Source organism: Triticum aestivum, unplaced genomic scaffold (assembly GCF_018294505.1).
Source record: "Triticum aestivum cultivar Chinese Spring unplaced genomic scaffold, IWGSC CS RefSeq v2.1 scaffold140664, whole genome shotgun sequence".
In the NCBI taxonomy this organism is placed as follows: Eukaryota; Viridiplantae; Streptophyta; class Magnoliopsida; order Poales; family Poaceae; genus Triticum; species Triticum aestivum.
The window spans coordinates 81,665-98,020 of NW_025228190.1; the positions used below are offsets into that span (position 1 = coordinate 81,665).

General features: G+C 47.2%; 30 non-coding genes across 30 annotated transcripts; all 30 read left to right on the forward strand.

The window, feature by feature from the left end:
* The first annotated feature begins 446 nt into the window (after positions 1 to 446).
* On the forward strand, positions 447 to 565 carry LOC123173542 (5S ribosomal RNA). Its single transcript, XR_006486311.1, has one exon. It is a non-coding gene; the product is annotated as a 5S ribosomal RNA (ribosomal RNA).
* A 370-nt stretch (positions 566 to 935) lies between these two features.
* Positions 936 to 1,054, forward strand: LOC123173552 (5S ribosomal RNA). Its single transcript, XR_006486320.1, has one exon. It is a non-coding gene; the product is annotated as a 5S ribosomal RNA (ribosomal RNA).
* A 370-nt stretch (positions 1,055 to 1,424) lies between these two features.
* On the forward strand, positions 1,425 to 1,543 carry LOC123173528 (5S ribosomal RNA). Its single transcript, XR_006486298.1, has one exon. It is a non-coding gene; the product is annotated as a 5S ribosomal RNA (ribosomal RNA).
* A 369-nt stretch (positions 1,544 to 1,912) lies between these two features.
* Positions 1,913 to 2,031, forward strand: LOC123173487 (5S ribosomal RNA). The gene has a single exon (XR_006486259.1). It is a non-coding gene; the product is annotated as a 5S ribosomal RNA (ribosomal RNA).
* Positions 2,032 to 2,400: 369 nt separating this feature from the next.
* Positions 2,401 to 2,519, forward strand: LOC123173645 (5S ribosomal RNA). The gene has a single exon (XR_006486393.1). It is a non-coding gene; the product is annotated as a 5S ribosomal RNA (ribosomal RNA).
* A 371-nt stretch (positions 2,520 to 2,890) lies between these two features.
* LOC123173576 (5S ribosomal RNA) lies at positions 2,891 to 3,009 on the forward strand. Its single transcript, XR_006486343.1, has one exon. It is a non-coding gene; the product is annotated as a 5S ribosomal RNA (ribosomal RNA).
* Positions 3,010 to 3,377: 368 nt separating this feature from the next.
* On the forward strand, positions 3,378 to 3,496 carry LOC123173654 (5S ribosomal RNA). Its single transcript, XR_006486404.1, has one exon. It is a non-coding gene; the product is annotated as a 5S ribosomal RNA (ribosomal RNA).
* A 370-nt stretch (positions 3,497 to 3,866) lies between these two features.
* On the forward strand, positions 3,867 to 3,985 carry LOC123173485 (5S ribosomal RNA). The gene has a single exon (XR_006486257.1). It is a non-coding gene; the product is annotated as a 5S ribosomal RNA (ribosomal RNA).
* Positions 3,986 to 4,357: 372 nt separating this feature from the next.
* LOC123173578 (5S ribosomal RNA) lies at positions 4,358 to 4,476 on the forward strand. The gene has a single exon (XR_006486344.1). It is a non-coding gene; the product is annotated as a 5S ribosomal RNA (ribosomal RNA).
* An 812-nt stretch (positions 4,477 to 5,288) lies between these two features.
* On the forward strand, positions 5,289 to 5,407 carry LOC123173530 (5S ribosomal RNA). The gene has a single exon (XR_006486299.1). It is a non-coding gene; the product is annotated as a 5S ribosomal RNA (ribosomal RNA).
* A 369-nt stretch (positions 5,408 to 5,776) lies between these two features.
* On the forward strand, positions 5,777 to 5,895 carry LOC123173466 (5S ribosomal RNA). The gene has a single exon (XR_006486239.1). It is a non-coding gene; the product is annotated as a 5S ribosomal RNA (ribosomal RNA).
* A 370-nt stretch (positions 5,896 to 6,265) lies between these two features.
* On the forward strand, positions 6,266 to 6,384 carry LOC123173496 (5S ribosomal RNA). The gene has a single exon (XR_006486268.1). It is a non-coding gene; the product is annotated as a 5S ribosomal RNA (ribosomal RNA).
* Positions 6,385 to 6,755: 371 nt separating this feature from the next.
* Positions 6,756 to 6,874, forward strand: LOC123173579 (5S ribosomal RNA). The gene has a single exon (XR_006486345.1). It is a non-coding gene; the product is annotated as a 5S ribosomal RNA (ribosomal RNA).
* Positions 6,875 to 7,244: 370 nt separating this feature from the next.
* LOC123173514 (5S ribosomal RNA) lies at positions 7,245 to 7,363 on the forward strand. The gene has a single exon (XR_006486284.1). It is a non-coding gene; the product is annotated as a 5S ribosomal RNA (ribosomal RNA).
* An 811-nt stretch (positions 7,364 to 8,174) lies between these two features.
* Positions 8,175 to 8,293, forward strand: LOC123173660 (5S ribosomal RNA). The gene has a single exon (XR_006486409.1). It is a non-coding gene; the product is annotated as a 5S ribosomal RNA (ribosomal RNA).
* A 369-nt stretch (positions 8,294 to 8,662) lies between these two features.
* Positions 8,663 to 8,781, forward strand: LOC123173443 (5S ribosomal RNA). Its single transcript, XR_006486218.1, has one exon. It is a non-coding gene; the product is annotated as a 5S ribosomal RNA (ribosomal RNA).
* A 370-nt stretch (positions 8,782 to 9,151) lies between these two features.
* LOC123173452 (5S ribosomal RNA) lies at positions 9,152 to 9,270 on the forward strand. The gene has a single exon (XR_006486226.1). It is a non-coding gene; the product is annotated as a 5S ribosomal RNA (ribosomal RNA).
* Positions 9,271 to 9,639: 369 nt separating this feature from the next.
* LOC123173448 (5S ribosomal RNA) lies at positions 9,640 to 9,758 on the forward strand. Its single transcript, XR_006486223.1, has one exon. It is a non-coding gene; the product is annotated as a 5S ribosomal RNA (ribosomal RNA).
* Positions 9,759 to 10,128: 370 nt separating this feature from the next.
* Positions 10,129 to 10,247, forward strand: LOC123173581 (5S ribosomal RNA). The gene has a single exon (XR_006486347.1). It is a non-coding gene; the product is annotated as a 5S ribosomal RNA (ribosomal RNA).
* A 370-nt stretch (positions 10,248 to 10,617) lies between these two features.
* LOC123173453 (5S ribosomal RNA) lies at positions 10,618 to 10,736 on the forward strand. Its single transcript, XR_006486227.1, has one exon. It is a non-coding gene; the product is annotated as a 5S ribosomal RNA (ribosomal RNA).
* A 369-nt stretch (positions 10,737 to 11,105) lies between these two features.
* LOC123173451 (5S ribosomal RNA) lies at positions 11,106 to 11,224 on the forward strand. The gene has a single exon (XR_006486225.1). It is a non-coding gene; the product is annotated as a 5S ribosomal RNA (ribosomal RNA).
* A 369-nt stretch (positions 11,225 to 11,593) lies between these two features.
* Positions 11,594 to 11,712, forward strand: LOC123173582 (5S ribosomal RNA). Its single transcript, XR_006486348.1, has one exon. It is a non-coding gene; the product is annotated as a 5S ribosomal RNA (ribosomal RNA).
* A 370-nt stretch (positions 11,713 to 12,082) lies between these two features.
* LOC123173460 (5S ribosomal RNA) lies at positions 12,083 to 12,201 on the forward strand. The gene has a single exon (XR_006486234.1). It is a non-coding gene; the product is annotated as a 5S ribosomal RNA (ribosomal RNA).
* Positions 12,202 to 12,571: 370 nt separating this feature from the next.
* On the forward strand, positions 12,572 to 12,690 carry LOC123173478 (5S ribosomal RNA). The gene has a single exon (XR_006486251.1). It is a non-coding gene; the product is annotated as a 5S ribosomal RNA (ribosomal RNA).
* A 370-nt stretch (positions 12,691 to 13,060) lies between these two features.
* On the forward strand, positions 13,061 to 13,179 carry LOC123173570 (5S ribosomal RNA). Its single transcript, XR_006486337.1, has one exon. It is a non-coding gene; the product is annotated as a 5S ribosomal RNA (ribosomal RNA).
* A 371-nt stretch (positions 13,180 to 13,550) lies between these two features.
* LOC123173505 (5S ribosomal RNA) lies at positions 13,551 to 13,669 on the forward strand. Its single transcript, XR_006486276.1, has one exon. It is a non-coding gene; the product is annotated as a 5S ribosomal RNA (ribosomal RNA).
* Positions 13,670 to 14,039: 370 nt separating this feature from the next.
* LOC123173601 (5S ribosomal RNA) lies at positions 14,040 to 14,158 on the forward strand. The gene has a single exon (XR_006486370.1). It is a non-coding gene; the product is annotated as a 5S ribosomal RNA (ribosomal RNA).
* A 370-nt stretch (positions 14,159 to 14,528) lies between these two features.
* LOC123173531 (5S ribosomal RNA) lies at positions 14,529 to 14,647 on the forward strand. The gene has a single exon (XR_006486300.1). It is a non-coding gene; the product is annotated as a 5S ribosomal RNA (ribosomal RNA).
* A 770-nt stretch (positions 14,648 to 15,417) lies between these two features.
* LOC123173602 (5S ribosomal RNA) lies at positions 15,418 to 15,536 on the forward strand. The gene has a single exon (XR_006486371.1). It is a non-coding gene; the product is annotated as a 5S ribosomal RNA (ribosomal RNA).
* A 371-nt stretch (positions 15,537 to 15,907) lies between these two features.
* Positions 15,908 to 16,026, forward strand: LOC123173595 (5S ribosomal RNA). The gene has a single exon (XR_006486363.1). It is a non-coding gene; the product is annotated as a 5S ribosomal RNA (ribosomal RNA).
* Positions 16,027 to 16,356: the final 330 nt, after the last annotated feature.

A 16,356-nucleotide genomic window follows, 5' to 3' on the forward strand; every position in this document is an offset into this window, starting at 1 on the left:
TCCGAAGTTAAGCGTGCTTGGGCGAGAGTAGTACTAGGATGGGTGACCTCCTGGAAAATCCTCGTGCTGCATTCCCTTTTTAATTATTTTTTGCGCCTCGTGACAAACATATCGCATGTGCGCGATATATATTAACCCCGTTATATTATTTTTGACATTTGCGATATGTTTTAGCTCGCTGCTCATTGGTCACGCGTCTAGAGGCGGCATTGTGGCGCGAGGAGCGCGTTCTGAAAGGGGTAAAAAAAATACGTGTTGCTGCGGTATAGAGGGAGGGGTGGAAACCGTGGTAAACTCGTCTCCGTGTTTGAGGGGGGGAGTAAGTAGTATATATAGGGCATTATCCATTATTAGGCAACGGTTGTAATGGTAGTAAGAATGACAATCATCTTTGCAGTGGACCTGGGAGTGGCAAGCATAAGGGACGAAGGCGGGGGTAACATGTCGGATGCGATCATACCAGCACTAAAGCACCGGATCCCATCAGAACTCCGAAGTTAAGCGTGCTTGGGTGAGAGTAGTACTAGGATGGGTGACCACCTGGAAAATCCTCCTGTTGCATTCCCTTTTTAATTCTTTTTTGCGCCTCGTGACAAACATATCGCATGTGCGCGATATATATTAACCCCGTTATATTATTTTTGACACTTGCGATATGTTTTAGCTCGCTGCTCATTGGTCACGCGTCTAGAGGCGGCTTTGTGGCGCGAGGAGCGCGTTCTGAAAGGGGTAAAAAAATACGTGTTGCTGCGGTATAGAGGGAGGGGTGGAAACCGTGGTAAACTCGTCTCCGTGTTTGAGGGGGGGAGTAAGTAGTATATATAGGGCATTATCCATTATTAGGCAACGGTTGTAATGGTAGTAAGAATGACTATCATCTTTGCAGTGGACCTGGGAGTGGCAAGCATAAGGGACGAAGGCGGGGGTAACATGTCGGATGTGATCATACCAGCACTAAAGCACCGGATCCCATCAGAACTCCGAAGTTAAGCGTGCTTGGGCGAGAGTAGTACTAGGATGGGTGACCTCCTAGAAAATCCTCGTGGTGCATTCCCTTTTTAATTATTTTTTGCGCCTCGTGACAAACATATCGCATGTGCGCGATATATATTAACCCCGTTATATTATTTTTGACATTTGCGATATGTTTTAGCTCGCTGCTCATTGGTCACGCGTCTAGAGGCGGCATTGTGGCGCGAGGAGCGCGTTCTGAAAGGGGTAAAAAAATACGTGTTGCTGCGGTATAGAGGGAGGGGTGGAAACTGTGGTAAACTCGTCTCCGTGTTTGAGGGGGGGAGTAAGTAGTATATATAGGGCATTATCCATTATTAGGCAACGGTTTTAATGGTAGTAAGAATGACAATCATCTTTGCAGTGGACCTGGGAGTGGCAAGCATAAGGGACGAAGGCGGGGGTAACATGTCGGATGCGATCATACCAGCACTAAAGCACCGGATCCCATCAGAACTCCGAAGTTAAGCGTGCTTGGGTGAGAGTAGTACTAGGATGGGTGACCTCCTGGAAAATCCTCCTGTTGCATTCCCTTTTTAATTCTTTTTTGCGCCTCGTGACAAACATATCGCATGTGCGCGATATATATTAACCCCGTTATATTATTTTTGACACTTGCGATATGTTTTAGCTCGCTGCTCATTGGTCACGCGTCTAGAGGCGGCTTTGTGGCGCGAGGAGCGCGTTCTGAAAGGGGTAAAAAATACGTGTTTCTGCGGTATAGAGGGAGGGGTGGAAACCGTGGTAAACTCGTCTCCGTGTTTGAGGGGGGGAGTAAGTAGTATATATAGGGCATTATCCATTATTAGGCAACGGTTGTAATGGTAGTAAGAATGACAATCATCTTTGAAGTGGACCTGGGAGTGGCAAGTATAAGGGACGAAGGCGGGGGTAAAATGTCGGAAGCGATCATACCAGCACTAAAGCACCGGATCCCATCAGAACTCCGAAGTTAAGCGTGCTTGGGCGAGAGTAGTACAAGGATGGGTGACCTCTTGGGAAGTCCTCGTGTTGCATTCCCTTTTTAATTATTTTTTGTGCCTCGTGACAAACATATCGCATGTGCGCGATATATATTAACCCCGTTATATTATTTTTGACATTTGCGATATGTTTTAGCTCGCTGTTCATTGGCACGCGTCTAGAGGCGGCTTTGTGGCGCGAGGAGCGCGTTCTGAAAGGGGTAAAAAATACGTGTTGCTGCGGTATAGAGGGTGGGGTGGAAACCGTGGTAAACTCGTCTCCGTGTTTGAGGGGGGGGAGTAAGTTGTATATATAGGGCATTATTCATTATTAGGCAACGGTTGTAATGGTAGTAAGAATGACAATCATCTTTGCAGTGGACCTGGGAGTGGCAAGCATAAGGGACGAAGGCGGGGGTAACATGTAGGATGCGATCATACCAGCACTAAAGCACCGGATCCCATTAGAACTCCGTAGTTAAGCGTGCTTGGGCGAGAGTAGTACTAGGATGGGTGACCTCCTGGGAAGTCCTCGTGTTGCATTCCCTTTTTAATTATTTTTTGCGCGTCGTGACAAACATATCGCATGTGCGCGATATATATTAACCCCGTTATATTATTTTTGACATTTGCGATATGTTTTAGCTCGCTGCTCATTGGTCACGCGTCTAGAGCCGGCTTTGTGGCGCGAGGAGCGCGTTCTGAAAGGGGTAAAAAAATACGTGTTGCTGCGGTATAGAGGGATGGGTGGAAACCGTGGTACACTCGTCTCCGTGTTTGAGGGGGGGGTGTAAGTACTATATATAGGGCATTATCCATTATTAGGCAACGGTTGTAATGGTAGTAAGAATGACAATCATCTTTGCAGTGGACCTGGGAGTGGCAAGCATAAGGGACGAAGGCGGGGGTAACATGTCGGATGCGATCATACCAGCACTAAAGCAACGGATCCCATCAGAACTCCGAAGTTAAGCGTGCTTGGGCGAGAGTAGTACTAGGATGGGTGACCTCCTGGAAAATCCTCCTGTTGCATTCCCTTTTTAATTATTTTTTGCGCCTCGTGACAAACATATCGCATGTGCGCGATATATATTAACCCCGTTATATTATTTTTGACACTTGCGATATGTTTTAGCTCGCTGCTCATTGGTCACGCGTCTAGAGGCGGCTTTGTGGCGCGAGGAGCGCGTTCTGAAAGGGGTAAAAAATACGTGTTTCTGCGGTATAGAGGGAGGGGTGGAAACCGTGGTAAACTCGTCTCCGTGTTTGAGGGGGGAGTAAGTAGTATATATAGGGCATTATCCATTATTAGGCAACGGTTGTAATGGTAGTAAGAATGACAATCATCTTTGAAGTGGACCTGGGAGTGGCAAGCATAAGGGACGAAGGCGGGGGTAAAATGTCGGATGCGATCATACCAGCACTAAAGCACCGGATCCCATCAGAACTCCGAAGTTAAGCGTGCTTGGGCGAGAGTAGTACAAGGATGGGTGACCTCCTGGGAAGTCCTCGTGTTGCATTCCCTTTTTAATTATTTTTTGCGCCTCGTGACAAACATATCGCATGTGCGCGATATATATTAACCCCGTTATATTATTTTTGACATTTGCGATATGTTTTAGCTCGCTGTTCATTGGCACGCGTCTAGAGGCGGCTTTGTGGCGCGAGGAGCGCGTTCTGAAAGGGGTAAAAAATACGTGTTGCTGCGGTATAGAGGGTGGGGTGGAAACCGTGGTAAACTCGTCTCCGTGTTTGAGGGGGGGGGAGTAAGTTGTATATATAGGGCATTATTCATTATTAGGCAACGGTTGTAATGGTAGTAAGAATGACAATCATCTTTGCAGTGGACCTGGGAGTGGCAAGCATAAGGGACGAAGGCGGGGGTAACATGTAGGATGCGATCATACCAGCACTAAAGCACCGGATCCCATCAGAACTCCGTAGTTAAGCGTGCTTGGGCGAGAGTAGTACTAGGATGGGTGACCTCCTGGGAAGTCCTCGTGTTGCATTCCCTTTTTAATTATTTTTTGCGCGTCGTGACAAACATATCGCATGTGCGCGATATATATTAACCCCGTTATATTATTTTTGACATTTGCGATATGTTTTAGCTCGCTGCTCATTGGTCACGCGTCTAGAGCCGGCTTTGTGGCGCGAGGAGCGCGTTCTGAAAGGGGTAAAAAAATACGTGTTGCTGCGGTATAGAGGGATGGGTGGAAACCGTGGTACACTCGTCTCCGTGTTTGAGGGGGGGGGTGTAAGTACTATATATAGGGCATTATCCATTATTAGGCAACGGTTGTAATGGTAGTAAGAATGACAATCATCTTTGCAGTGGACCTGGGAGTGGCAAGCATAAGGGACGAAGGCGGGGGTAACATGTCGGATGCGATCATACCAGCACTAAAGCAACGGATCCCATCAGAACTCCGAAGTTAAGCGTGCTTGGGCGAGAGTAGTACTAGGATGGGTGACCTCCTGGAAAATCCTCCTGTTGCATTCCCTTTTTAATTATTTTTTGCGCCTCGTGACAAACATATCGCATGTGCGCGATATATATTAACCCCGTTATATTATTTTTGACACTTGCGATATGTTTTAGCTCGCTGCTCATTGGTCACGCGTCTAGAGGCGGCTTTGTGGCGCGAGGAGCGCGTTCTGAAAGGGGTAAAAAAATACGTGTTGCTGCGGTATAGAGGGAGGGGTGGAAACCGTGGTAAACTCGTCTCCGTGTTTGAGGGGGGGAGTAAGTAGTATATATAGGGCATTATCCATTATTAGGCAACGGTTGTAATGGTAGTAAGAATGACAATCATCTTTGCAGTGGACCTGGGAGTGGCAAGCATAAGGGACGAAGGCGGGGGTAAACACCGAAGTTAAGCGTGCTTGGGCGAGAGTAGTACTAGGATGGGTGACCTCCTGGGAAGTCCTCGTGTTGCATTCCCTTTTTAATTATTTTTTGCGCCTCATGACAAACATATCACATGTGCGCGATATATATTAACCCCGTTATATTATTTTTGACATTTGCGATATGTTTTAGCTCGCTGCTCATTGGTCACGCGTCTAGAGGCGGCTTTGTGGCGCGAGGAGCGCGTTCTGAAAGGGGTAAAAAAATACGTGTTGCTGCGGTATAGAGGGAGGGGTGGAAACCGTGGTAAACTCGTCTCCGTGTTTGAGGGGGGGGAGTAAGTAGTATATATAGGGCATTATCCATTATTAGGCAACGGTTGTAATGGTAGTAAGAATGACAATCATCTTTGCAGTGGACCTGGGAGTGGCAAGCATAAGGGACGAAGGCGGGGGTAACATGTCGGATGCGATCATACCAGCACTAAAGCACCGGATCCCATCAGAACTCCGAAGTTAAGCGTGCTTGGGTGAGAGTAGTACTAGGATGGGTGACCTCCTGGAAAATCCTCCTGTTGCATTCCCTTTTTAATTCTTTTTTGCGCCTCGTGACAAACATATCGCATGTGCGCGATATATATTAACCCCGTTATATTATTTTTGACACTTGCGATATGTTTTAGCTCGCTGCTCATTGGTCACGCGTCTAGAGGCGGCTTTGTGGCGCGAGGAGCGCGTTCTGAAAGGGGTAAAAAATACGTGTTTCTGCGGTATAGAGGGAGGGGTGGAAACCGTGGTAAACTCGTCTCCGTGTTTGAGGGGGGGAGTAAGTAGTATATATAGGGCATTATCCATTATTAGGCAACGGTTGTAATGGTAGTAAGAATGACAATCATCTTTGAAGTGGACCTGGGAGTGGCAAGCATAAGGGACGAAGGCGGGGGTAAAATGTCGGAAGCGATCATACCAGCACTAAAGCACCGGATCCCATCAGAACTCCGAAGTTAAGCGTGCTTGGGCGAGAGTAGTACAAGGATGGGTGACCTCCTGGGAAGTCCTCGTGTTGCATTCCCTTTTTAATTATTTTTTGCGCCTCGTGACAAACATATCGCATGTGCGCGATATATATTAACCCCGTTATATTATTTTTGACATTTGCGATATGTTTTAGCTCGCTGTTCATTGGCACGCGTCTAGAGGCGGCTTTGTGGCGCGAGGAGCGCGTTCTGAAAGGGGTAAAAAATACGTGTTGCTGCGGTATAGAGGGTGGGGTGGAAACCGTGGTAAACTCGTCTCCGTGTTTGAGGGGGGGGGAGTAAGTTGTATATATAGGGCATTATTCATTATTAGGCAACGGTTGTAATGGTAGTAAGAATGACAATCATCTTTGCAGTGGACCTGGGAGTGGCAAGCATAAGGGACGAAGGCGGGGGTAACATGTAGGATGCGATCATACCAGCACTAAAGCACCGGATCCCATCAGAACTCCGTAGTTAAGCGTGCTTGGGCGAGAGTAGTACTAGGATGGGTGACCTCCTGGGAAGTCCTCGTGTTGCATTCCCTTTTTAATTATTTTTTGCGCGTCGTGACAAACATATCGCATGTGCGCGATATATATTAACCCCGTTATATTATTTTTGACATTTGCGATATGTTTTAGCTCGCTGCTCATTGGTCACGCGTCTAGAGCCGGCTTTGTGGCGCGAGGAGCGCGTTCTGAAAGGGGTAAAAAAATACGTGTTGCTGCGGTATAGAGGGATGGGTGGAAACCGTGGTACACTCGTCTCCGTGTTTGAGGGGGGGGTGTAAGTACTATATATAGGGCATTATCCATTATTAGGCAACGGTTGTAATGGTAGTAAGAATGACAATCATCTTTGCAGTGGACCTGGGAGTGGCAAGCATAAGGGACGAAGGCGGGGGTAACATGTCGGATGCGATCATACCAGCACTAAAGCAACGGATCCCATCAGAACTCCGAAGTTAAGCGTGCTTGGGCGAGAGTAGTACTAGGATGGGTGACCTCCTGGAAAATCCTCCTGTTGCATTCCCTTTTTAATTATTTTTTGCGCCTCGTGACAAACATATCGCATGTGCGCGATATATATTAACCCCGTTATATTATTTTTGACACTTGCGATATGTTTTAGCTCGCTGCTCATTGGTCACGCGTCTAGAGGCGGCTTTGTGGCGCGAGGAGCGCGTTCTGAAAGGGGTAAAAAAATACGTGTTGCTGCGGTATAGAGGGAGGGGTGGAAACCGTGGTAAACTCGTCTCCGTGTTTGAGGGGGGGAGTAAGTAGTATATATAGGGCATTATCCATTATTAGGCAACGGTTGTAATGGTAGTAAGAATGACAATCATCTTTGCAGTGGACCTGGGAGTGGCAAGCATAAGGGACGAAGGCGGGGGTAACATGTTGGATGCGATCATACCAGCACTAAAGCATCGGATCCCATCAGAACACCGAAGTTAAGCGTGCTTGGGCGAGAGTAGTACTAGGATGGGTGACCTCCTGGGAAGTCCTCGTGTTGCATTCCCTTTTTAATTATTTTTTGCGCCTCATGACAAACATATCACATGTGCGCGATATATATTAACCCCGTTATATTATTTTTGACATTTGCGATATGTTTTAGCTCGCTGCTCATTGGTCACGCGTCTAGAGGCGGCTTTGTGGCGCGAGGAGCGCGTTCTGAAAGGGGTAAAAAAATACGTGTTGCTGCGGTATAGAGGGAGGGGTGGAAACCGTGGTAAACTCGTCTCCGTGTTTGAGGGGGGGAGTAAGTAGTATATATAGGGCATTATCCATTATTAGGCAACGGTTGTAATGGTAGTAAGAATGACAATCATCTTTGCAGTGGACCTGGGAGTGGCAAGCATAAGGGACGAAGGCGGGGGTAAACACCGAAGTTAAGCGTGCTTGGGCGAGAGTAGTACTAGGATGGGTGACCTCCTGGGAAGTCCTCGTGTTGCATTCCCTTTTTAATTATTTTTTGCGCCTCATGAGAAACATATCACATGTGCGCGATATATATTAACCCCGTTATATTATTTTTGACATTTGCGATATGTTTTAGCTCGCTGCTCATTGGTCACGCGTCTAGAGGCGGCTTTGTGGCGCGAGGAGCGCGTTCTGAAAGGGGTAAAAAAATACGTGTTGCTGCGCTATAGAGGGAGGGGTGGAAACCGTGGTAAACTCGTCTCCGTGTTTGAGGGGGGGAGTAAGTAGTATATATAGGGCATTATCCATTATTAGGCAACGGTTGTAATGGTAGTAAGAATGACAATCATCTTTGCAGTGGACCTGGGAGTGGCAAGCATAAGGGACGAAGGCGGGGGTAACATGTTGGATGCGATCATACCAGCACTAAAGCACCGGATCCCATCAGAACTCCGAAGTTAAGCGTGCTTGGGCGAGAGTAGTACTTGGATGGGTGACCTCCTGGGAAGTCCTCGTGTTGCATTCCCTTTTTAATTATTTTTTGCGCCTCATGACAAACATATCACATGTGCGCAATATATATTAACCCCGTTATATTATTTTTGACATTTGCGATATGTTTTAGCTCGCTGCTCATTGGTCACGCGTCTAGAGGCGGCTTTGTGGCGCGAGGAGCGCGTTCTGAAAGGGGTAAAAAAATACGTGTTGCTGGGGTATAGAGGGAGGGGTGGAAACCGTGGTAAACTCGTCTCCGTGTTTGAGGGGGGGGGTAAGTAGTATATATAGGGCATTATCCATTATTAGGCAACGGTTGTAATGGTAGTAAGAATGACAATCATCTTTGCAGTGGACCTGGGAGTGGCAAGCATAAGGGACGAAGGCGGGGTAACATGTTGGATGCGATCATACCAGCACTAAAGCACCGGATCCCATCAGAACTCCGAAGTTAAGCGTGCTTGGGCGAGGGTAGTACTAGGATGGGTGACCTCCTGGGAAGTCCTCGTGTTGCATTCCCTTTTTAATTATTTTTTGCGCCTCATGACAAACATATCACATGTGCGCGATATATATTAACCCCGTTATATTATTTTTGACATTTGCGATATGTTTTAGCTCGCTGCTCATTGGTCACGCGTCTAGAGGCGGCTTTGTGGCGCGAGGAGCGCGTTCTGAAAGGGGTAAAAAAATACGTGTTGCTGCGGTATAGAGGGAGGGGTGGAAACCGTGGTAAACTCGTCTCCGTGTTTGAGGGGGGGAGTAAGTAGTATATATAGGGCATTATCCATTATTAGGCAACGGTTGTAATGGTAGTAAGAATGACAATCATCTTTGCAGTGGACCTGGGAGTGGCAGGCATAAGGGACGAAGGCGGGGGTAACATGTTGGATGCGATCATACCAGCACTAAAGCACGGGATCCCATCAGAACTCCAAAGTTAAGCGTGCTTGGGCGAGAGTAGTACTAGGATGGGTGACCTCCTGGGAAGTCCTCGTGTTGCATTCCCTTTTTAATTATTTTTTGCGCCTCATGACAAACATATCACATGTGCGCGATATATATCAACCCCGTTATATTATTTTTGACATTTGCGATATGTTTTAGCTCGCTGCTCATTGGTCACGCGTCTAGAGGCGGCTTTGTGGCGCGAGGAGCGCGTTCTGAAAGGGGTAAAAAATACGTGTTGCTGCGGTATAGAGGGAGGGGTGGAAACCGTGGTAAACTCGTCTCCGTGTTTGAGGGGGGGAGTAAGTAGTATATATAGGGCATTATCCATTATTAGGCAACGGTTGTAATGGTAGTAAGAATGACAATCATCTTTGCAGTGGACCTGGAAGTGGCAAGCATAAGGGACGAAGGCGGGGGTAACATGTCGGATGCGATCATACCAGCACTAAAGCACCGGATCCCATCAGAACTCCGAAGTTAAGCTTGCTTGGGCGAGAGTAGTACTAGGATGGGTGACCTCCTGGGAAGTCCTCGTGTTGCATTCCCTTTTTAATTATTTTTTGCGCGTCGTGACAAACATATCGCATGTGCGCGATATATATTAACCCCGTTATATTATTTTTGACATTTGCGATATGTTTTAGCTCGCTGCTCATTGGTCACGCGTCTAGAGGCGGCTTTGTGGCGCGAGGAGCGCGTTCTGAAAGGGGTAAAAAATACGTGTTGCTGCGGTATAGAGGGAGGGGTGGAAACCGTGGTAAACTCGTCTCCGTGTTTGAGGGGGGGGAGTAAGTAGTATATATAGGGCATTATCCATTATTAGGCAACGGTTGTAACGGTAGTAAGAATGACAATCATCTTTGCAGTGGACCTGGGAGTGGCAAGCATAAGGGACGAAGGCGGGGGTAACATGTCGGATGCGATCATACCAGCACTAAAGCAACGGATCCCATCAGAACTCCGAAGTTAAGCGTGCTTGGGCGAGAGTAGTACTAGGATGGGTGACCTCCTGGAAAATCCTCCTGTTGCATTCCCTTTTTAATTATTTTTTGCGCCTCGTGACAAACATATCGCATGTGCGCGATATATATTAACCCCGTTATATTATTTTTGACATTTGCGATATGTTTTAGCTCACTGCTCATTGGTCACGCGTCTAGAGGCGGCTTTGTGGCGCGAGGAGCGCGTTCTGAAAGGGGTAAAAAAATACGTGTTGCTGCGGTATAGAGGGAGGGGTGGAAACCGTGGTAAACTCGTCTCCGTGTTTGAGGGGGGGAGTAAGTAGTATATATAGGGCATTATCCATTATTAGGCAACGGTTGTAATGGTAGTAAGAATGACAATCATCTTTGCAGTGGACCTGGGAGTGGCAGGCATAAGGGACGAAGGCGGGGGTAACATGTTGGATGCGATCATACCAGCACTAAAGCACGGGATCCCATCAGAACTCCAAAGTTAAGCGTGCTTGGGCGAGAGTAGTACTAGGATGGGTGACCTCCTGGGAAGTCCTCGTGTTGCATTCCCTTTTTAATTATTTTTTGCGCCTCATGACAAACATATCACATGTGCGCGATATATATCAACCCCGTTATATTATTTTTGACATTTGCGATATGTTTTAGCTCGCTGCTCATTGGTCACGCGTCTAGAGGCGGCTTTGTGGCGCGAGGAGCGCGTTCTGAAAGGGGTAAAAAATACGTGTTGCTGCGGTATAGAGGGAGGGGTGGAAACCGTGGTAAACTCGTCTCCGTGTTTGAGGGGGGGAGTAAGTAGTATATATAGGGCATTATCCATTATTAGGCAACGGTTGTAATGGTAGTAAGAATGACAATCATCTTTGCAGTGGACCTGGGAGTGGCAAGCATAAGGGACGAAGGCGGGGGTAACATGTCGGATGCGATCATACCAGCACTAAAGCACCGGATCCCATCAGAACTCCGAAGTTAAGCTTGCTTGGGCGAGAGTAGTACTAGGATGGGTGACCTCCTGGGAAGTCCTCGTGTTGCATTCCCTTTTTAATTATTTTTTGCGCGTCGTGACAAACATATCGCATGTGCGCGATATATATTAACCCCGTTATATTATTTTTGACATTTGCGATATGTTTTAGCTCGCTGCTCATTGGTCACGCGTCTAGAGGCGGCTTTGTGGCGCGAGGAGCGCGTTCTGAAAGGGGTAAAAAATACTTGTTGCTGCGGTATAGAGGGAGGGGTGGAAACCGTGGTAAACTCGTCTCCGTGTTTGAGGGGGGGAGTAAGTAGTATATATAGGGCATTATCCATTATTAGGCAACGGTTGTAATGGTAGTAAGAATGACAATCATCTTTGCAGTGGACCTGGGAGTGGCAAGCATAAGGGACGAAGGCGGGGGTAACATGTCGGATGCGATCATACCAGCACTAAAGCAACGGATCCCATCAGAACTCCGAAGTTAAGCGTGCTTGGGCGAGAGTAGTACTAGGATGGGTGACCTCCTGGAAAATCCTCCTGTTGCATTCCCTTTTTAATTATTTTTTGCGCCTCGTGACAAACATATCGCATGTGCGCGATATATATTAACCCCGTTATATTATTTTTGACATTTGCGATATGTTTTAGCTCACTGCTCATTGGTCACGCGTCTAGAGGCGGCTTTGTGGCGCGAGGAGCGCGTTCTGAAAGGGGTAAAAAAATACGTGTTGCTGCGGTATAGAGGGAGGGGTGGAAACCGTGGTAAACTCGTCTCCGTGTTTGAGGGGGGGAGTAAGTAGTATATATAGGGCATTATCCATTATTAGGCAACGGTTGTAATGGTAGTAAGAATGACAATCATCTTTGCAGTGGACCTGGGAGTGGCAGGCATAAGGGACGAAGGCGGGGGTAACATGTTGTATGCGATCATACCAGCACTAAAGCACGGGATCCCATCAGAACTCCAAAGTTAAGCGTGCTTGGGCGAGAGTAGTACTAGGATGGGTGACCTCCTGGGAAGTCCTCGTGTTGCATTCCCTTTTTAATTATTTTTTGCGGGTCGTGACAAACATATCGCATGTGCGCGATATATATTAACCCCGTTATATTATTTTTGACATTTGCGATATGTTTTAGCTCGCTGCTCATTGGTCACGCGTCTAGAGGCGGCTTTGTGGCGCGAGGAGCGCGTTCTGAAAGGGGTAAAAAAATACGTGTGGCTGCGGTATAGAGGGAGGGATGGAAACCGTGGTAAACTCGTCTCCGTGTTTGAGGGGGGGAGTAAGTAGTATATATAGGGCATTATCCATTATTAGGCAACGGTTGTAATGGTAGTAAGAATGACAATCATCTTTGCAGTGGACCTGGGAGTGGCAAGCATAAGGGACGAAGGCGGGGGTAACGTGTCGGATGCGATCATACCAGCACTAAAGCACCAGATCGCATCAGAACTCCGAAGTTAAGCGTGCTTGGGCGAGAGTAGTACTAGGATGGGTGACCTCCTGGGAAGTCCTCGTGTTGCATTCCCTTTTTAATTATTTTTTGCGTGTCGTGACAAACATATCGCATGTGTGCGATATATATTAACCCCGTTATATTATTTTTGACATTTGCGATATGTTTTAGCTCGCTGCTCATTGGTCACGCGTCTAGAGGCGGCTTTGTGTCGCGAGGAGCGCGTTCTGAAAGGGGTAAAAAAATACGTGTTGCTGCGGTATATAGGGAGGGGTGGAAACCGTGGTAAACTCGTCTCCGTGTTTGAGGGGGGGAGTAAGTAGTATATATAGGGCATTATCCATTATTAGGCAACGGTTGTAATGGTAGTAAGAATGACAATCATCTTTGCAGTGGACCTGGGAGTGGCAAGCATAAGGGACGAAGGCGGGGGTAACATGTCGGATGCGATCATACCAGCACTAAAGCACCGGATCCCATCAGAAGTCCGAAGTTAAGCGTGCTTGGGCGAGAGTAGTACTAGGATGGGTGACCTCCTGGAAAATCCTCGTGCTGCATTCCCTTTTTAATTATTTTTTGCGCCTCGTGACAAACATATCGCATGTGCGCGATATATATTAACCCCGTTATATTATTTTTGACATTTGCGATATGTTTTAGCTCGCTGCTCATTGGTCACGCGTCTAGAGGCGGCATTGTGGCGCGAGGAGCGCGTTCTGAAAGGGGTAAAAAAAATACGTGTTGCTGCGGTATAGAGGGAGGGGTGGAAACCGTGGTAAACTCGTCTCCGTGTTTGAGGGGGGGAGTAAGTAGTATATATAGGGCATTATCCATTATTAGGCAACGGTTGTAATAGTAGTAAGAATGACAATCATCTTTGCAGTGGACCTGGGAGTGGCAAGCATAAGGGACGAAGGCGGGGGTAACATGTCGGATGCGATCATACCAGCACTAAAGCACCGGATCCCATCAGAACTCCGAAGTTAAGCGTGCTTGGGTGAGAGTAGTACTAGGATGGGTGACCACCTGGAAAATCCTCGTGTTGCATTCCCTTTTTAATTATTTTTTGCGCCTCGTGACAAACATATCGCATGTGCGCGATATATATTAACCCCGTTATATTATTTTTGACACTTGCGATATGTTTTAGCTCGCTGCTCATTGGTCACGCGTCTAGAGGCGGCTTTGTGGCGCGAAGAGCGCGTTCTGAAAGGGGTAAAAAAATACGTGTTGCTGCGGTATAGAGGGAGGGGTGGAAACCGTGGTAAACTCGTCTCCGTGTTTGAGGGGGGGAGTAAGTAGTATATATAGGGCATTATCCATTATTAGGCAACGGTTGTAATGGTAGTAAGAATGACAATCATCTTTGCAGTGGACCTGGGAGTGGCAAGCATAAGGGACGAAGGCGGGGGTAACATGTCGGATGTGATCATACCAGCACTAAAGCACCGGATCCCATCAGAACTCCGAAGTTAAGCGTGCTTGGGCGAGAGTAGGACTAGGATGGTTGACCTCCTAGAAAATCCTCGTGTTGCATTCCCTTTTTAATTATTTTTTGCGCCTCGTGACAAACATATCGCATGTGCGCGATATATATTAACCCCGTTATATTATTTTTGACATTTGTGATATGTTTTAGCTCGCTGCTCATTGGTCACGCGTCTAGAGGCGGCATTGTGGCGCGAGGAGCGCGTTCTGAAAGGGGTAAAAAAATACGTGTTGCTGCGGTATAGAGGGAGGGGTGGAAACCGTGGTAAACTCGTCTCCGTGTTTGAGGGGGGGAGTAAGTAGTATATATAGGGCATTATCCATTATTAGGCAACGGTTTTAATGGTAGTAAGAATGACAATCATCTTTGCAGTGGACCTGGGAGTGGCAAGCATAAGGGACGAAGGCGGGGGTAACATGTCGGATGCGATCATACCAGCACTAAAGCACCGGATCCCATCAGAACTCCGAAGTTAAGCGTGCTTGGGTGAGAGTAGTACTAGGATGGGTGACCTCCTGGAAAATCCTCCTGTTGCATTCCCTTTTTAATTCTTTTTTGCGCCTCGTGACAAACATATCGCATGTGCGCGATATATATTAACCCCGTTATATTATTTTTGACACTTGCGATATGTTTTAGCTCGCTGCTCATTGGTCACGCGTCTAGAGGCGGCTTTGTGGCGCGAGGAGCGCGTTCTGAAAGGGGTAAAAAATACGTGTTTCTGCGGTATAGAGGGAGGGGTGGAAACCGTGGTAACTCGTCTCCGTGTTTGAGGGGGGGAGTAAGTAGTATATATAGGGCATTATCCATTATTAGGCAACGGTTGTAATGGTAGTAAGAATGACAATCATCTTTGAAGTGGACCTGGGAGTGGCAAGCATAAGGGACGAAGGAGTAGTACAAGGATGGGTGACCTCCTGGGAAGTCCTCGTGTTGCATTCCATTTTTAATTATTTTTTGTGCCTCGTGACAAACATATCGCATGTGCGCGATATATATTAACCCCGTTATATTATTTTTGACATTTGCGATATGTTTTAGCTCGCTGTTCATTCGCACGCGTCTAGAGGCGGCTTTGTGGCGCGAGGAGCGCGTTCTGAAAGGGGTAAAAAATACGTGTTGCTGCGGTATAGAGGGTGGGGTGGAAACCGTGGTAAACTCGTCTCCGCGTTTGAGGGGGGGGAGTAAGTTGTATATATAGGGCATTCTCCATTATTAGGCAACGGTTGTAATGGTAGTAAGAATGACAATCATCTTTGCAGTGGACCTGGGAGTGGCAGCATAAGGGACGAAGGCAGGGGCAACATGTTGGATGCGATCATACCAGCACTAAAGCACCGGATCCCATCAGAACTCCGAAGTTAAGCGTGCTTGGGCGAGAGTAGTACTAGGATGGGTGACCTCCTGGGAAGTCCTCGTGTTGCATTCGCATTTTTAATTATTTTTTGTGCCTCATGACAAACATATCACATGTGCGCGATATATATTAACCCCGTTATATTATTTTTGACATTTGCGATATGTTTTAGGTCGCTGCACATTGGTCACGCGTCTAGAGGCGGCTTTGTGGCGCGAGCAGCGCGTTCTGAAAGGGGTAAAAAAATACGTGTTGCTGCGGTATAGAGGGAGGGGTGGAAACCGTGGTAAACTAGTCTCCGTGTTTGAGGGGGGGAGTAAGTAGTATATATAGGGCATTATCCATTATTAGGCAACGGTTGTAATGGTAGTAAGAATGACAATCATCTTTGCAGTGGACCTGGGAGTGGCAAGCATAAGGGACGAAGGCGGGGGTAACATGTCGGATGCGATCATACCAGCACTAAATCAACGGATCCCATCAGAACTCCGAAGTTAAGCGTGCTTGGGCGAGAGTAGTACTAGGATGGGTGACCTCCTGGAAAATCCTCCTGTTGCATTCCCTTTTTATTTATTTTTTGCGCCTCGTGACAAACATATCGCATGTGCGCGATATATATTAACCCCGTTATATTATTTTTGACATTTGCGATATGTTTTAGCTCACTGCTCATTGGTCACGCGTCTAGAGGCGGCTTTGTGGCGCGAGGAGCGCGTTCTGAAAGGGGTAAAAAAATACGTGTTGCTGCGGTATAGAGGGAGGGGTGGAAACCGTGGTAAACTCGTCTCCGTGTTTGAGGGGGGGAGTAAGTAGTATATATAGGGCATTATCCATTATTAGGCAACGGTTGTAATGGTAGTAAGAATGACAATCATCTTTGCAGTGGACCTGG